Genomic DNA, 6,723 nt, shown 5'->3' on the forward strand with positions numbered 1-6,723 from the left:
GAAGGCTCAGTGGGATTTCAGGCATTTAGATTTACCCATACTCACCTAAATTTGCCTATTCCAATTCTCAGGTTCTCAATCAATGCTCTAATATCACAAAATATATCTACCCTTACACTATAATTCAGCAACTTGCAGAACAAACTTTGTAGTTTTAAGATATATTAACATAATAATTATAAGAAATAATGTATTCTTTTAGCACAGTCATAATTATGATTTTCAACCATGTCTTAAACCAAGAATTTAAAACTTTAAGCTTGTAAATTCAGAATTTGCCATAGTCTCTTTATTATTATTCTACCAAAACAATCAATTGTAGTAGCCACTTTGTTTCCCAAAGACTTCCCCTCAATAAATATTCTATGCCAAGCAAAAATAAATGAAAAAAAAAGTATATATTTTGCCACTGTATGTCCTGAACTACCACTATCAGTTATCAATTCCTTTAAAGTAAGTAGGCCAGATTCTCATCTTTGAGAGTTTGTTTCCCAGAACTGCTTCTGGTATAAAATGCTTTATCAGTCAGAGTTGAGTGAGAAAAAGAGAAACCAATGTAGAAGGGATTATTTGGTGCCTACAAAACCTAATTATAGAGCTAGGTTCTCATAAAGCCACTGGAAGGGCTGGAAGAGAGAAAGTCAAGGAAGTTCATAATTTGTTTACAAATTCATGGCCAATTTGTGGAAATTAGGACATTACTTCTGCAGTCCAGGCCAAGAACTCAAAAACCTAGCAGTGACAGAAAAGATTATCAGATATTCTCTTTGCTTGCCTTTATTTCTCATCTTCCTTGCAGTTATGTGAGGCCATGGAAATGTGCGAAGCTATGTGCATCATTTCTGGGTTATGAAGGAGAAACCCCACATGCAATTCTCTAGCCTCTTAATTGTTGTGCCATGGTTTTCTAGAGAATACAAGTTTTAGTTTGTGCAGTTAGCAAGACAGTGGGAGCTCCATCAGCCTAGATCCTTAAATAAAACTATGGGAAGCAGAATATTCGATTAACCTGTGGTGGACATCCAGTATTTAAAAGAAAAAAAAATCTGTTGTGTTAAGCCACTTAGATTTCAGGGTTAATTTTTTGCTGAAGACTAATCTAGGTATGCTAATTAATATGGACGCTATGGTCACAGCTACCTATAGCACTAAAGTAACAGATTGCAGGGGATCTGAAGGTTGCTGCAAAATTCTATATCTGCCAAAACAAATGTATCTGCCTGTTGTTGCAAAAAAATAAATAAAGAAAGAAGATACGTCTCTGTTTTCCTCTGCCTTCCAAATCACATGAGTGCCTCTCTTTGGCAGATCTAAACTGGGACTCAATTTGCAGGAGATTCTGAGAAATATAGTGTTAAAACTTCTAGTCCTTGCATATATGGAGATAACAAAGAAGGTGGCAAATCTATGCCATGTTGTGGAGAAAAGAAACCCTCATACCCTCTTGGTGGGACTGTAAACTTGTATAGCCACTGTGGATAAAAGTATGGTATGGAGATAACTCAAAAAATTAAAAACAGAACTACCATATGACCCAGCAATCCCACTTCTGAGTATTCATCAAAAGAAAGAAAAACATTAATTTTAAGAGATATATGCACTTCTGTTCAATGCAACATTATTTACAATAGCCAAACTATAGAAGAAACTTTTTAAAATTTTTATGTTAAAGCTACCCTTCCTGTACCAGGCAGGTAGACGGCATCTTTTTATTATCAGAGAAAGGGAATTTAGGGCAATCAAAGCTGTATAAACAAGCCTTGTTCCTCTTTATCACTATACTACTCTAACCCAAATGCCTTTATATTGTCAATTCTTCATAACTTTATTGTTTCTCTGTCTAAAAGGTGTAAAGCTTCCTGTTTTGGTCAGTTCTTTGAGTCTCATGTCTTTATGCGGGCTCCCATATGTACATATTTACATACCTAAATAAAATTGTTTTAAATCTTGTTAACCTCTCTTTTATTGGGGGGGCGGGGGTCCCTCAGCCAAGAACCTAGAAGGATAGAAGGACAATTATTTTTTCTCCCTATAATAGGTCTGAGAAATATGAGCAAATGTCCCAAGGTTTTTATTAAGATGAGCATTTTTCCCCTCACTTTCCATGCCAACCCTTTGGAGGTAAAGTCTGCAAGAAAAAACTTCAGTTGAATCAAACATAGCATTAGCAAAGAAATGAGAATGGACATTTTTGTTCATGTTTAGAGCGGCTTCTATTTATGAAAGGCTATTGAATGTTTTATCCACTGGAATCATTACTGGCATTTTTTAAAATGACAACTGGGGCACAAAGCACTAAGATCATCTATTCCAAGCACTTCAGACAGGATGCACAGTAACAATCAGCATTAGGCTGATGTAATTAATAAACATTGTAATGACGCAAAATAAGGGGAAAGAATAGTATGTTTACCTAAAGTAGATTCAAGGAATTGATGACTAATGTTGAAATTTTAAGGAATAATATAAGTAGCCATTTGGTAAATGAAGTAAATACATTTATTAAGGTTGACTCTCTTGAATAAAAATACACATTTTAATATTATTTCCAATAATTCTTTTGCTCACAAAATATGTCTATTAGAGCTCAGATCTTCTGAAATTCTCTGGGTTACTGAGCTATAGAAGGACACTGCCTTCAAGAGTTCTTATCATTGATTTCAAGAAGCACATGAAATATAGTAATTACCTTATGCTGTATGATCATCTCTCTCTCTCTCTCTCTCTCTCTCTCTCTCTCTCTTTCTCTCTCTCTCATTCTCATAATATTTCAGTGTGAATAGAAAAAGTTTGTTTTGAGCTGCAAGTTGCCACCTAATGTTTCAGGATTTACTACCTCTCAAAAATTTTTAATCTAATTTCTATAATGAAGAGATTGGAAATAATAGTCTTGCTCATCAAGATACCAGACTAGTGTTGTTTTAGGTTCAGTATTAGAATAATATGGAAATATTTCATATGAAAGAATTCTTTAGAGAAAATTCTTCCCTTTTTCTTATTAGAAAAAAACATTACTTGAGTAGAAAATAATCATTATTCCACCAAAAGTAATTTCTTACATTTGGCTTACTCTATGTTGAGCTTATACTGTTTTAGTTTCATAGTCAGGTCTTTTCTTTCCTGGTAGTCTTTAATCTGATCAGGGGAAGCCTAAGACACTTGACCTGTGTTGGGGACCTGTCCTGGGGGAGGGATTGGGAAATTTCCAGGACTCAGAGCTGAGGGTGAGCCAAGAAATAGCACCCAGAGTGAAATCAAAATGAGAAATTGGGTAATCAAAGTACTAGTCCAAAAGGCAAGATAAGAGAATCCAATTTGGAGTGGGATGGAGTAATTTGAGGCTGACCAATGATTCCTTCAAGAACTACAAACACTGGATATGATATAGAATCACCTGTCTAAAGACATCAGACAGCTGTTAAGTCAAAGAGGACAAGAATGCTAAATTTTTCAAGAGGAGAGAACTCAGCTCTCAGGCAATCACATCACTTTTTCCCTTGGGGCATATGCAGATTCTAAAAGATTGGAAATCTGATATTTTCTCAGACTGCTGTGGGAAAGAAAAACCAGCAGGGATTTTAATGGTCTGGTGGGGCTTTAGAGATGTAATTAAAGGCTTGAGAGACCTCAACTACACAACCTCTTAATGTATGTGCCAATTTTCTGAAGCTGTGAGGGCAGGTAAGCAGAAAACCTTTGAACACAAAGTCACATTTTTTTTTTCATAGGCAGATGTTGCTAGGGAAACAAAGAGTAGACTTTAAGACTTGCAAGCTATGTCAAAAACCTCTGAAAATTAGAGAGAAGTTTTCCCCTGTTGTATAATGCTGAAGAGACAAAGATTAGATCCTGCCAGTAAGAGGGAGACCAATGAACATACCAGGCATTTAGTTGAAAACCCTGAAGGACAACACTGTAGTCACAGAAAGAAATCAGAGGTAGCCTTCACCCTTACCAAAAGTAAAAGTCTGCCTCAACTCAGGTCACTCTATGATTGGTTTAAGATGATCAGTCCCAATTTCATCTGCCTAGTAAAGGAAACGATAAACCCACTATGAAGGGAGGAAAAGTCATTTGGAGTTACATGATTTTCATACACAATGACCAGCACTCAATAAAAAAAATTTATAGACATGCTGTGAGTCACCTCAATGAAAACCTCAAGAAAAAACATTCAATAGAAATAGAACCACAGGTGACAGGGATATTGGAGTCAGCAGACAAGGACTTTAAAATAACTGATAAATACATTTAAGAGCAGATAAAATAAACTTTTAAATGGAGAAATTTTTAGAGAATTATGATCTGTAAGAAGGAATCAAATGGACATTTTCGAATTTAAAAATATACTACCTTCTATTTTGGGTTTAATAGAGATTAGACACAGAAGACAGGATTAATGGACTGGAAGAATGGTCAATAGAAAATATCCAAACTGAAGCACAGAGAAAATAGTAATGGAAATATAGATAAAAGTGCAAGAGAGATATGGGACACAGTGAAAGGTAGAACACATATAATATGAACCCCAGAAGGACAAGGAGAATGAGACAGAAGTAATATTTGAAGATATAATGGCCAAGGATTTTATAAATTTGAAGAATGGTATCAACGCACAAATTCATGAAACTCTGCCACAGATTTAAGAAATAACCATAAGCAACATAAATAAAAAGAAAGCCAAACGTAGGCACATCATGATAAAACTGCTGAAAGCCAAATGGCAAGGCAAGGGATAGAGTCAAGAAGATACATGCCAAAGGACCAGAAACCAGGGAATGGCTCTGTAAATAGAGAAAAAGAGGATGGCTTACCTGGATGATCCACTGGGTGGTACACTTGGCAGCGTATTTCTGAGTTGGAGGTGAAAGCCCTTAGGAATACAGAAACAGTATAACCTTGAGCTTCATTCTTAGTTCACTTGTGTTAAGAAGCCTAAAAAAATGATAAAATCCCAAGCAGTTTTTTCACTAATTAATTTGAGTCCCAACCAGCTTTTTCTCTATATATATGATAGCCAATAAATTAATTTATATAATTTGTTATTTACAGTGGTAAGTTTCAGGAAGGGTTTGCTTGTTGCTAGGTATCCTGAATCTGTAAGGACTGCTATCCCTGACTTTCTCAGCCAGGAGCCCAGCCTTAGAAAAACTGAGTTAAAGAAGAGAAGATCCAGAGAGTATATCAATATTACATAGGGGTACTTTTTCTCCTCACTTTTTATAAGAGTTGATCAGAAACTCAGATAAGGGATGGTGAAAAGAGCACCAGTAATTGTACGTTGCGTGACTTCCCATGTATATCTGTGCTCCCGAGTAAGAGTCACTTCTCCATGTTGGTGCAAATGAATTATGCAGAAATCCAAGTAAAATGTAGGCTCCAATTCAATAGCTCTGGGGTGGGACCTTGTGTTCTGCATTTCTAACAAACTCCTGAGTGATGCTGGAAACTGCTGGTCCACAGATTCTTTTGAGAAGCAAAGGTTTACGTGCACCCCAAATCACCTAAAATATTGGCCACTCTGGCTATTAACTGTGAGCTGCTTTACAACAGAGGGTCTTAAATTAGCCTAAGAAGAGAGAGAGAGGTGTGCCAAGTGGTAGCACTTTTGAAATGTTTACCAAAGTATATGTTGAGCTCTAAGGACTGTAGTTGCAGAAGATGTTGATGAATGTTCCCTAAAAGAAACAGTTCCATGGCCAAATAAGTTTAAGAAGCATTTGTTTACATTCCCCCTCCCCTGGGAAATTCACAGCTCACATTTGCATTTTAACGATTCCGAACCACCTGCCATAGGGAAACGTGTTTAACCTGATAATTCATTTATTTAACTACTAACATTCCTAGGAACTGGCGTTCCATGGAGCAAGTTTTGGGAAACGCAGCCCTACAAGCAGTAGTTTTCCAGCTTCGGTATGTATTGAATTAGCTAGAGAGCTAATAGAGAACACAGATGACAGAATTTGTGGAAGTAGGATAGGCCCTCGCTCTTTGTATTTTCACCCAGTTTCCCAAATGATTATGATTCCCATCAAGGTTTGAGAATCACTGCTATTAGGTAATCTCAGATGAGTTTCTGTTACTATCTGGGGAGGCTAGGTTGTCTTTTAGCTCAGCTTCCTTCTTGCAGAAACCTATGTTGTCCTTGAGAGGACCAGCATCAGCTACAAACTGCCTTCATTCAAGGAAGAACATTTAAGCCAAATAAGGCACCCCAAAATTCCCCTGTATATTCTACATACTGCAGGGATTCCTCCGTGTCTTTTCACTGTAACTTCCCAGTCAACAGTGTCTATCCCTTAGCCCTGCTCCAAATCAGAATCCACAAGAAGGATTCTCTTTCTAGAATCAATTCATTGATTCATTGAACAAATCTTCATCAATCAGGATTTGGGAAGTATTCAGGGAATAAGATGGACAAGACACTCCTGTGAGACAGGGGTAAGGGACAGACAATAAACAAGTCAGTGAATAAATAAGATAATTTCAGATAGTAACCAATGCTGTGAAGAAAATAAACAGTGTCATGGGAAAGAGAATAATTGAGTCAGGGATTCCATTTAGACTCTTTGGTCCTGGAAGACTGCAAAAGCCCTGTGACCATTCAGGGTAGTGTGGACACCATTCCAAAGAGGCCAATAGTGATTGGGATTGGCCTGGATGGTTCAGAAAATCTTACCAGATACCCCAAATATATCTGGTTAGGAGGCAGCCAAAATCTCT

Source organism: Eptesicus fuscus, chromosome 17, assembly GCF_027574615.1.
Source record: "Eptesicus fuscus isolate TK198812 chromosome 17, DD_ASM_mEF_20220401, whole genome shotgun sequence".
Classification (NCBI taxonomy): Eukaryota; Metazoa; Chordata; class Mammalia; order Chiroptera; family Vespertilionidae; genus Eptesicus; species Eptesicus fuscus.